Source organism: Pseudophryne corroboree, chromosome 1 (genome assembly GCF_028390025.1).
Source record: "Pseudophryne corroboree isolate aPseCor3 chromosome 1, aPseCor3.hap2, whole genome shotgun sequence".
NCBI lineage: Eukaryota > Metazoa > Chordata > Amphibia > Anura > Myobatrachidae > Pseudophryne > Pseudophryne corroboree.
This window is the reverse complement of record NC_086444.1, coordinates 183,969,741-183,982,679: the sequence shown is the minus strand read 5'-3', so window position 1 is coordinate 183,982,679 and position 12,939 is coordinate 183,969,741. Positions and strand designations below refer to the sequence as shown.

Below are 12,939 nucleotides of genomic sequence, written 5' to 3'. Positions count from 1 at the left end.
CTAAATACAAATGTAATTAGCTGCAATTTCGCAAATACCCAGTCAATACGCAACAATCAGCAAATTACTGTGTAGTGAGATTGCTCAAACTTCAACAGTCTGAGCTATTTGTAAGACTAGAACATAAAGATTCAAATTAAATATATGCAGTTGATTGTTAATAATCAACATTTAATTAATGGGCCAAAACAATAAATGTATTTATAGGCACAATTAGTCAATTAATTAATTATTTGGAGCACTAATAAAAACGTATGTTTGAATTATGCAAACAATATCATATTTCATTAGCATTAAGAGGTCCATGTTATTTATAAATTAAGCACCAGTGCTAATAATATTTTTTATGTTAATTGGGCCCATATTAATTAATTAGTTAATGATGGAGATAGATACATGCTGGTCCTTCTAGTAGCACAAATGTGCAATCATTATTTAATATAGCCTCAATTAACATGATATATTATTGTCACCATAATTTTATCTCTAAAATTATTGCCCACTTAATATTTATTTAATATTTATTAAATATTTATTTATTAACAGTTACTTATCTAGCACCATCATATTCCATTCCTTTACAATTGAGAACTAAACAGTAGGTAAAAAACAAGACTGTGTAGAAACAGTTAAACATAGAGGTAACGTAAAAGTGCCCTGCTCATGAGCTCGCCATCTATAGGGAAAAAGGAATTTGATACATGAGAATAATTGCTACATATTGCAAATGGCCCAGCTAAATTGCAAAGGTTACTAGTGGGCTACATGATCCAGACACACAGCGATGTTGGCATGAAGTCAGTGGGTTATGTGCAGGGGTGTACTGGGATGGAAAACCAGCCTGGGAAATTTATGGAAGCAGCCCTAATGGGGATGTTGAGGGGGGCCTGATTGTACACCATTGCAGCCTTACTTGCGTCTTTTGCCACAGTTGTGTCTAAGACTAGGGGCGGATTTGGAACCAAAGGTGGCCCTGTAAAATTTTGTAGAAGTGACCTGACGTGGGCAGCACAAGAGGTATAATATACCGTGTAGCCATGGCAGCATCACTGGATGGCAGAGTTGCTGTACTGCAGAGATGGAATAATAGAATGAATGGTGAGCATGCAGTGTACTGAGTGTGGTGGGCTGCTTGTCATGGGGGGGGGGGGCACATGACAACACAGAAAACAGGCCACACATATATGTCGGCCTACCAGGAATCTTCCTGGTGAGTCCTATGGCCAATCTGCCACTGGTTATGTAAGTGTGGGAAGTGAACATAGTACAGTATGAGTTATGTGTGAACTGTATAAAGAGGAGCTAGTTGGGTAGAAGAATCTATGGAGATTAATTTGGTCGTTCTGGAATTTGCTAAGCTTATCTGGAGAGGGGAGTGTCATGGAACCGCTTGAAGGTCTGGAGGCTAGAAGAAAGTTTTGTTGTGCGAATGAAGGCATTCCACAGAGTGGGTGCAGCCCCCACAATATCCTGTAATGGGATTGGCAGCATGTGGATGAGAAATGTAGCTCTTGTGCAGTGGGGAGGGCCTAAACTGTGAGATATTTTGAAACAAGCGAAGAGATTATATTAGTGTAGTGTTATTTATTGCCTTTTATGTTAGCAAAGGTATTTTACAGTATATTAGATTGAATAAGACACAGGCAGCCAATGTGAGAACAGACAGAGCGGAGCAGCAGCAGCAGAATATCTTGCCACTGTATTCAAAATAGATTGTAGTGGTGTAAGGCTGGTTTGGGGAAGACCATTAAGGAGTCATTGCATTAGTCAATGTGTAAGATAATGTGAGAGATAATGAGCACATGAATTAAAGTTTTTGTCTTGTGTGAGATATTTGCATATTCTGGAATTATTTCTTAGATATATATAACAGGATATGGAATCAGATTGAATTCTGTGAACAAAGGACAGTTCCGATACACCTATGCAGAGTGTTTGAGGAGTAGGGTTAATTGTTGTGTTTTCAACAGAGATGGAGATATTTGTAAGAGAATTTCGGTTATGGATCAGTAGGTTGACAGTCAAAAGGTCGACAATGTCTAGGTCAAGACCAAATGGTTGACATGCACAAGGTCAACATGATCAAAAGGTCGACCGGGTCGAAAGGTTGACACGGAAATGGTCGACACATGAAAAGGTCAACATGAGTTTTTTATGTTTTTTTTTAATATCACTTTTTCTCTTCCAGAACGTTGAACCCCAATTAGTGTACAACACCCCTCGCAAGCCTCGCTTAGCTTGCCACGCTTTGGGCAAGGTGCCTTGCTCCTCTACCGCTGTGGTCAGCACAGGTTACTATTCCCAATCGTAGTGCGGTTGGATGGTAAAGTATGAGAAATGTAAAAAAAACCTGCAAATCGACCTTTTAATGTATCAACCATTGTCATGTCGACATTTTGACCATGTTGACCTTTTGACCTTGTCAACCATCAGCATGTCAACCATTTGGTGTCGACCTATTGCTTGTTGACATTTTGACTGTGGACCTATCATCTGGATATGGAAAATTTCTATCAACTGGTGGGATTATTATTAGCTCCATTTTCGAAACTTAAGTTTGAAGTGCAGAGGGGACATCTAAGATGAGGGACAGTCAATAACGCAGGCCACCATAGATGGTGAGAGATCTGGAGAGGATGCATAGATTTTGTATCATCTGCAGAGAGATTATGCCCAAATCGAGATGAGTTTATTAGTTTTCCAAGAGAAGTGATATAGATAGAGAAGAGCAGTGGACCTATGGCTGAGCCTTGTGGTACTTGAGCTTGTAAAGGAGGTGGATCCAGAAAAGCAATCACTGAAAGTACAATTTGATTTAAAAAAAAAAAAAGGATGAGCGATACTTATGCTAATACACATTTGGAAGCACAATTTGTAAAAACAAAAAATCTGATAAATTTCCTCCATGGTGTAGAAGCGGAATTTGACCAAGAGTTGAAGGACAATCCCCTTCTGTGGTCAGTCTATTGCCTCTGGCATATTCTCAGACGTTCGAGGAATTTGGGGGGACACAAGTCTTTATTATTAACGTTTCTCGGTAACAACGATTTCCAGCGTGGGGAGGCGGGCTTTCCATTCACGATGTTCCACAAGGAGGGCCTGAAAGATATAAGACACATAGTCAATGTGGGAAATGGGAAACCACTGACATGTGCACAAGCTCAGGAGGCCTACCCGTTTATTCTAAGATACCCGCTAGCATTTTAACAGATGCAACACTACGCATGCTCGATACTTAACACCCTTTCGGGGGCGGATTACACTAATGATCTAGATATCTTTCTCTGAACACCACCGGCCACTAAAAAGGCCTTATCTATACATTACAGAAAACTTAACACTCCAATGGATCACTCAAGGTCGCAATCTGGGATGACAAAATGGTTATCAGATTTTCCTGCACTCACGTGTGAGATGTTGCTAAACAATCTGCTCCTTTCTTGCAAGTTATTACCCTCGGCACAATATCATGAGATGTTCTACAATATTGTCTATAGGGCATATTTTTCCCCTTATAAACAATATAAAGCAGGCATGGTAGATTCGGACAGATGTCTGAAATGCCATGCACCCAAAGCAGATCTCATGCATTGTTTTTGGTTGTGCCCGATGCTCCGTCGCTTTTGGCTTCAGGTGAGGCAATTTGTCACAGAGCAGCTGATATATTTTATTTCTTTCACGGCAGAATGGGCAATTTTGGGGATAAATCCGGCTGGACAAAGAGTAACGAAGGGATGTAAAAGATTGTTACTGGCGATTAGTGCGGCTGCGCGTAAAGCAATTTTGCAATCTTGGATATATAAAGATACGCCTACTCTAGCTTTGTTTAAGGGAAAGCTCCATCATTTGTTTTAGATGCAATGGCTAGAAACCACGCTACAGAAAGACAAATTGGTGGGGATATTTTTCGACTCCAGGGAGAGCTATATCGCCACTCTTCCTTTAGATTTTCAGGCTAGACTTAAACACTCCTTTAAAACCACTGAGTGGTATGAGACAAGAGTGGCGGTGGGGGACCCTCCCATTGTGTTAGCAACTGAATACTGATGGTGTTGTGGGGCCCCGGCCTCCCCATTTCTCCGTATCACCTAAGTTGCAGGTTTCTTGTAGTAAAAATTGTACTGTACCTAATCTCTAAGGTACGTGTAGACGACAATAATATCCGTGTATAGCATTGATCCTTGAAATGACCTACTGTGAATTGTGGGCTCATATCTAAACGATACACTTGCTTTTCTATCCGACTCCCTATGCTATATGTACACATCTTTCACCTTGTACTGTTTATACAACTTTCATTGTAATGTGAAGTAATGCATTAATAAAGAAATTGTTCTACGTTAAAAAAAAAAAGGATGAGAACCAGGATATATCATAGTATCCTATAGAATAAACCTAGGCACTGTAGCCTTTGCAAGAGCAAAGAGTGGTCCACAGTGAAAAAAGTAGCAAAGAGATCCAGGAGAATTAAAAGTGAATAATGGTGTTTTTATTTAGCAGTTATCAAATCATTGACCACCTTGGTCAGGGCAGTCTCAGTGTGGTGTTGGGATCTGAAGAGGATCAAATAGTTACATAATTACATAGTACATAGTTGGTGAGGTTGAAAAAAGACAAAATGTCCACCGAGTTCAACCTGTATTATAAAATTAAATATCAGTCAGATGCTGTAACCTTGAATATTTCTATCAGTTAGGAATAATGCTGTAACCTTGAATATTTCTATCAGTTAGGAATTTATCTAATCCATTTTTAAACTTATTTAGCGAGTCCACCATTACTACCTCCTCTGGTAGAGAATTCCAAATCCTTGCTGCTCTTACCATAAAGAACCCTTTCCTCCGTTGTGTATGAATTTTTTTTTCTTCTAACCTCAGGGGGTGTCCTCGTGTACTGTGTAGCGTTTTTTTATAAACAGATCGCTTGATAAGTCCTTGTAATTTCCCTTAATGTATTTATAAATATTAATAATGTCCCCTCTCAGCCACCTCTTTTCCAGTGTAAACATATCTAACCTTGTAAGTCTTACCCCATAATTCAGTGCCTCTAACCCCTTAACCAGTTTGGTGGTTCGCCTCTGAACCCTTTCTAGTTCCAAGATATCTTTTTATAGTGCGGTACCCAGTACTGTACACAATATTCCAGGTGCAGCCATACCAATGATTTATACAGTGGCAGGATTACACTCTCATCCCTTGTATCCAATTCCCCGTTTTTTGCAAACTAACAACTGATTTGCTTTTGTTGCTGCATTTTGACATTGTGTACTGCTACTAAGTCTATTATCGATGAGCACAGCCAAATCCTTTTCAACAACCGTTATTCCTACATTTTCGCCATTTAGTTTATATGCTGCCCGATTATTCTTAATCCCAAAGTGCATAACTTTAAATTTTTCTATATTGAACTTAATTTTCCATTTGTCTGCCAAGACCTCCAGACTGGATAAGTCATTCCGTAGGGACTCAACATCCTTATCTGAATTAATTACTCAACACAGTTTAGTATCGTCAGTGAAAATTGACACTGTGCTTTCTAGGCCCACTCCTAGGTCATTAATGAATATGTTAAACAGCAATGGCCCGGTTGTATAAGGAAAGAAAGCATGTGCAGCAGGTACAGGCCAGCCTCTCATGAAGCTTGGAGAGGCATGGGAGCTCAGAGATGAGAGAGTAATTTGATTTTGAACCAGAATTAGGATAAGTTTTGTTTTATTCAGAACAGGAGTAATCATTTGAATTAGGATGGAAATATACTACTAGAAAGAGAAAGAAAGAGAGATTACAGATTTTAGTTAAGATTGGGATGAGCTGAGTAGACAAGGATTGACAGATTTGTCAGGGTATAGGATCAAGAGGAGCGGTAGCAGAATAGGACGTTAAGAAAAGAACAGATACTTCATCTGCACTTCTGGGGAAGAAGATGCCATTTTATATCTGATATTAGTTTTGTTCTTAAAGTAGGAAGCAATATATTGGGCACTGATGGTGTTTGGTGTGGGGTGAGAAGAAATGTAAACATATTTAAAAAAAGTTTGGGGTTAGAGGCTGGAGATTGAGATAAGAGACTGAAAGTATGTTTGTTTGGCAGTGTTTACAGTGTTTTTACAGAAGTGGTAGATAGAGGAATATGTGAGAAAGACATGCAAAGTGTGGGACTTACACCAATGATGTTCTGCTTTTCGTGAGAGTTTTCTTTAGTGAGCCATGGCTGACATCGAGGCCAATGTAGTGAGCGAGAGTAATTGGTGCCTTGATCGAGAGCGGTTTCTAGGGTTGGGTTAATATGTGGTACTGTTATTTCAGGACAGGAGAAAGTAGAGATTGGGAAGAGAAGTTTTTGAAGAGAGTTGGAGAGTTGATGATAATTAATAGAACTTAAATTTCTACATGAAATATGAGGAGCTAAAAAAACAATATGAGGAGTTGATAGAGCATTTCAGCATTGAGTGTAATATAATGGACTAGAGTTTGCAAATGTACAGTGATGATCTAATATAGGGAAAGGAGTGTTAAAGATACCAGAAATTGAGCATACTGTAGTTTTCAAAAATAACACATACTGTAGATTACTAGAATACTAAACCAAGGCAGTAGCCATACTGATACTGTAACTGGGAGAGCACGAGAGGGGATAATAGAAAGAGCATTTTCAAGGTAAAGTAAGAGTGTGGATTATCAATGCAGATGCTGAAATGACCCATGATAACAGTGTCAGAGGACGAAATGAGGCAGCTAGGCAGAGATACTGTATGTTCAATAACAAGTTGGTGTGGTCCAGGGGCATCTACAAGCAGAGAAAGAGGGTTGGAAATCCTAATTGCAGGTACCTCAAATGATGTGAATGTGAGTGATGGAACATTAGGTAGAACTGTAAATGTGCAGTGTGGGGAAAGGAGTAATCCATCCTCACCTCCGTATCTGCCTCCAGGCTTGGAGGTATTGGTGAAGTAAATACCACTGTGGGAAAGGGCTGCAGGTGAGGCAGTTAAAATATTGCCGTTGTAATTAAAATATTTTCATTATTTATTATTAATTTGTCCTGAATAATACAGTCAGCCAATCAGCCTTTCATACTGAGTAATGAAAGGGCACATCTGATTAGCTGCCGTCTATAAAGTTACAAATACCAATTAACAATTATATGAAATATAATTATTATAATCAGGCACTCTAAAATAACTGAATGACTAATAACAAGGCCAATTCACCTATGTATATCTAGATATTAGTGCGGCTGCTCCCAACAAAGTATTCTGCAGTACTTAATTAAACATAACAAAAAGGAAAATAGTATCCAGTAGATGATCTCAATAGGTGTTCCCAATGATATGCGGAGCACTCCGGGGTGCATGGAATAGGTGTCCCTCCAACGTACCCCTGAGTGCTCCGCATATGATTGGGAACACCTATTAAGACCATCTACTGGCTGCTTATAACCAAAGTGATTATTATAAGAACTTTATCCATATTGTGGAATCTTCAGCCGGTTCTGTGTGCTGCTAATGACGTGCTATTGTGCAGAGCTAATTTTAAATTGTGTTTAAATCGTGTTTGTTACATTTTAGAAGTACAATATATGTATTATCAATAAATTGCCTTTGGCAGATTTAGGGGGACATTTACTAAGCAGTGATAACAGTGGAGAAGTGAGCCAGTGGAGATATTGCCCCATCAACCAATCAGCAGCTCTGTATCATTTTGTAGTATGCAAATTATAGATGTTACTTCAATGCTGATTGGTTGCCATGGGCAACTTCTCCAGTGGCTCACTTCTCATATCTTATCACTGCTTAGTAAATGTCCCCCTTAATCTTATATGAGCGCTCCCTTTGGATACTATTTTCCTTTTTGTTACTATAAAGTAGTTAGACTTACCAATCTTAACTTACTTTCACGATGAAAGCTCTATGGAGCATTCCAGTACGTATAAGACCCACTATACTACAGAACATGGGCCTGATTCAGATCTGATCACAGCAGCAAATTTGTTAGCAAATGGGCAAAACGATGTGTACTGCAGGTGGGGCAGATATAACATGTGCAGAGAGAGTTAGAGTTGGGTGGGTTATATTTTTTTCTGTACAGGGTAAATACTGGCTGCCTTATTTTTACACTGCAATTTAGATTTCCGTTTGAACACACCCCACTCAAATCTAACTTTCTCTGCATATGTTACATCTGAACGACCCCCCTCCCCCCACCACCACCACCCCCTGCAGTGCACTTGGTTTTGCCCATTAGCTAACAAATTTGCTGCTGCAATCAGATCTGAATTAGGCCCAATGTGCAGGGGGGATATTGTTTTCTTAACGTGACGGCACAACATTTTTTATTATTTTTGTTATGGGGTAACAATAACATGAAAAAAAGGGACTATTATTTCTTTTATTAATTATACTCATGTACCATGTAAAAATTTTAGTAGGAAGTAGGCACCAGTTTGCATTGTTTCATAATAGGGAACGCACAGTCTACATTACGTTTTTATAAGGTGGCACAGTTTACATTATTTATTAATAAGGAAACATAATTTAAAATTTTAACCCTGGTTTCCACTAACCAGAGATACCAGGATGAGGATATTCCTGCCTAGCAGCGGTCCTGACATAATCTGAACAGATGTTCAAGTCCCCACTAGCTGGTGATTTAGGGGCTTCAACCCCACTGCAAATTGCTGCACATCAACTGTGATCTTCATGTGAACCTTCTAAACTGCTGGGTATTAAATCCAGGGGTTTGGGGCACAGGCGCTTTAAGAAGGGAGGGGGCCCGTGTGCAGTCTCTGATTGGCCCACCTCCTCTCCGGTGGTGCAGTATACTCTGGAATTGTGCCAGCATCTACTGCGCATCTGTAGGTCTCCAGGAACATAGCGCGCATGCCGCGTTTCTGGGGAAATCTCTGTTGCGCATGCACGAATCACCAGAAAATAGCCGCAGCTGCCATTTTCCCAGTGATTTTTGCTACTCTGCAGCAAGCACCATGCTGACATAGAGGGGAGTACAGTGAAATGGGTGCAGGATGTGCAGTGTGTTCCCCCCTGGGACCCAGGGGCCCATCTGCATCGCACACCTTGCACCCATTATAGATACGAAAGTGGTTTGGAGGCCAAAATTGTGTAGATTTGCTACAAGTTGGAACTTTCTGGCAAAATCAATCTCTATTACATTTCCCCTTCATTTGGCAAACTATAGTAATGCAATAAGTTTACTAAAATACATGAATGGCGGCATATCTTGCCTGTTTTCAGTTTATAGCTTTCCACATATGTACCACTGTGGTTGGTGGTTGTTAAATGCAAGTAGTTAATAGACATACATCATGACTGAGCACCTGGGAACTCTGGAGTATTGTAATTGAAAAAGTATAATGTAGAAGAAAAAAATAAGATGCCCTTCTCCACTCACTTAGTAGATAGACTAGTAAAAAGCAAGGGTTGGTGCTGAGCAGGGGCAGATTGAGATGGAAAACCAGCACGGGGAAATTTAGGGATGCAGCCCTAATGGGGGTGGGGTCTCTTGAGGAGGTGGGGTCTGTCAAGGGTAACTGTAGTCTAATTTGCAGGGCAGTGGGGGCCAAAAAATGGAAGCCTCCCTGTAGGTATTCATGACACACACAGAAGCCCACATGCAAGTCTCACAAACACACACACACACACACACACACACACACACAAACAGCTCACATGCAATGTACACACACACACACACACACACACACACACATACACACACACACACACACACAATCCCACATGCAAGTCTCACAAACACATACACACAAAGAGAAGCCCATATGCAAGTCACACACACACACATATATATATATATATACACACACACACACACACACACACACACACACACACTCACACACAGAAACACACATGGAAGTCACACACACCACACATGTTAGGCACACACAGAAATTCACATGCAAGTTACACGGTTCCGGTATGAATGGTCGACCATGTTATGGTCGACAGTCATTAGGTCGACCACTATTGGTCGACATTGACATGGTCGACGTGGACACATGGTCGACACATGAAAATGGTCGACACATGAAAAGGTCGACATGAGTTTTTTAACTTTTTGTGGTGTCGTTTTTTGCGTAAAGTGACTGGGAACCCCAATTAGTGCACCGCGACCCCTCGCATGGCTCGCTTCGTTGGCCATGCTTCGGGCATGGTGACTTCGCTCCGCTACCGCTTCGCTCGGCACAGATTACCGTTCCAATCGTAGTCCACTTGGATCGTAAAGTATGGAAAAGTTCCCCAAAAGAAAAAAAAGTAAAAAAACTCATATCGACCTTTTCACGTGTCGACCTTTCATGTGTGGACCATTTTCATGTGTCGACCATGTGTCCATGTCTACCATGTCAATGTCGACCAATAGTGGTCGACCTAATGACTGTCGACCATAACATGGTCGACCATGTGAACGGATACCAAGTTACACACAGACAGTCATACACGTTTCCCTCCACTCCCTCTTACAGCACTGTCTGTACCATAAAACCAGCAGACTGCACTCTCACTGGCTGGGCTGGCCGTGGATCAGCATCAGCTTCTCCTTTTTCTCTCCTTGACATCAGCAGCAATGCTGGGTCTAACTGCTCCTAATTCCCGTGTAGCTCTGCCCCCTGCCGAGGCCCATGTAGCCACGCCCCCTGCTGAGTCCCCAAGTGCCGGAGCTGCTTCTCCCGGCTAGCGGCTTCTGGGTATCAGCTTCCTTCCAGCTGGGAGTGTGAATGCCGACCTAGGTGGCAGCATGAAGCGGACAGCCGAGAGGACCGGCCTACCGGTATTACGTCCCACTGTCCTGGCATGCCAATCTGCCCCTGGTGCTGGGAGACTGGAGCTGGGGATCCCGGTGGTCAGCATACCGTCCCTGGATTCCCGACCGCAGAATGCTGGCGCGGGGGGGGGGTGTTGAGTGCAACAAAGCACCTTGCTGGCTTGCTGTGCTCGCTACAGGTTCTATTCCCACTCTATGGGTGTCATGGACACCCACGAGTGGAAATAGTACCTGTGGGTCGGAATACTGTTTGCCAGCATTGTGATCATTCGGGATCCCGGTGTCAGCATGGTGACCGCCAGGATCCCGAGTGCAGGTCACAAGCACTATGCATATAATAAAGGACACACATATTTAATAGGATTGAAACAATTTCCTCTTGCTACAGTATATACTGTTAGGAAACAAATATTCTTAAAAACAAATGAAAATTCAGATTTATAGTATAGATTAGTTATATATATAGTTTAGTCTCTCTCTGTTTTATATCCCGGGTAATTTTAATAAGAAAAAAACAATGGATTTCATTTGTCATGACTATCTGCTTCCTTTTTAGATATGTGTAGCTGTAGCTCTGAGCTCTGAAGACTATATAAAGGCCATTCTTTATCCTTTGTTAAATATGTTTTCCAATCAAGCAGAATTTGAGTGAAAGAAAAACCCAGTGAAATAGAATTTCTGTCCCCAGAGAAGCATATTCTCGCACAATACCTGTTTTTCTGCATGTCCTCTGGTGTGCAGTCCTTAATGTAGTTTTGTCAGTCCTGTGATATTTCTCAGATTAGAAATGAAAGGTACCAGTATCTGAAGAATCTTCCGTTCTACGTTCCATCTTCGTATATATCTCTAAACCCTTTGTGACTTTACATATTTCCTGCCATATTTGTTTTCCAAGGCGTTATTGTTTTGTATTACTTCTCTCATCGTGTCTCTAGTTTGCTCTCCATCTAGAAGAGATAATACAGGAAAGAAAAGAGTACACAAAAGGCACAAGATTGTTTTGGTGGAGAAAGTTCTTTTTTTTAGATTAAAACTCACGGGAGGCTTGTGATAAGATTTCACTTTTGTTCAATCAATCCAAATCAACGTTTATTCTTGACTTTGTATTTATTTAAACTGCTTCATGTATTGGATGATAACTTTGCTTTCATTATTGTTAACAGCTGTTTTTTTTTTATTATTTTGGACATTTCCAGACAAGCAAACAGACCAAGTACGATTACTGAGCAGCACAAATCACAATTTTCAAATATTGGAATTTACTTGAAATTATTTACTGCCTCTTTACAAACGAAGACTGCTTATTGAAAAAAACACATCTCTTGTATAACACACTACATTGCTTGGTCTGCAGATTTGTCAATCCAATTACGGTAGGTGCAAGTCTGCAAATACCCCGGAATTCTCTGATCCAATTAGAAATGCCTATTTGTGGTACTTGCAGTGATGGTTCATGAATAGTCTACCAAATGCGATCTGAGAGAAGTGAATGAAAAATAATTTCCTGGACCCTGAAAAGGTGACACATTTGTTAGCAGAATCATTGAGAAGGCTGGACATAAGGAAAGTACTGGACACTTTTAAAAGGTGTCAAACGGATGATTTGGGCATTTATTTATTTATTTTTGTATAAAAATTATATTAACCAAATGAATTACACTTAACTACAGTGTAAAAAAATAGAACATACAAAAAAAGTAGAAAATATGTGACTACACTTTGGGGGTTAGTCAGAGATGGGCGCAGATCGTTGCATCCGCAGCAAGATCTGCATTCATCTCCTCACATGCTGGGGGTTGCCCAGCATACGGCATGGCTGCCCACCATATGTGGCACCGCCTCACAATGCGCCCGCAATTTAATTGCGGACTCTTCGAGTAGAGGTTGACCCCTCCAAAAAACACTTGTGACATGCCCCTGTTTCAGCCACCCCGCTCCCGCAATGCAGAAACACAACCCCCAAACGCCTGCCACTGTCAATCACCATGCGGGATGCGGCTGCAAGGAGAAGGGTCACACACGTGCACTGCGGCCACTGCATGTGCGCAGATCAGATTGACATGGCGGCTGTATACAGCCGCGTAGCTGCGTCCATCTCGGAATCACCCTCATTGTCAAAAAGCAGATAAAAAAGCAAATA

General features: G+C 41.0%; 1 long non-coding RNA gene across 1 annotated transcript; it reads right to left on the bottom strand.

The window, feature by feature from the left end:
• Positions 1 to 2,667: 2,667 nt before the first annotated feature.
• LOC135039547 (uncharacterized) lies at positions 2,668 to 11,740 on the bottom strand. The gene is made up of 2 exons (XR_010234011.1): positions 11,511 to 11,740; positions 2,668 to 3,099 (listed from the first exon to the last, which is right to left on the bottom strand). It is a non-coding gene; the product is annotated as an uncharacterized LOC135039547 (long non-coding RNA).
• Positions 11,741 to 12,939: the final 1,199 nt, after the last annotated feature.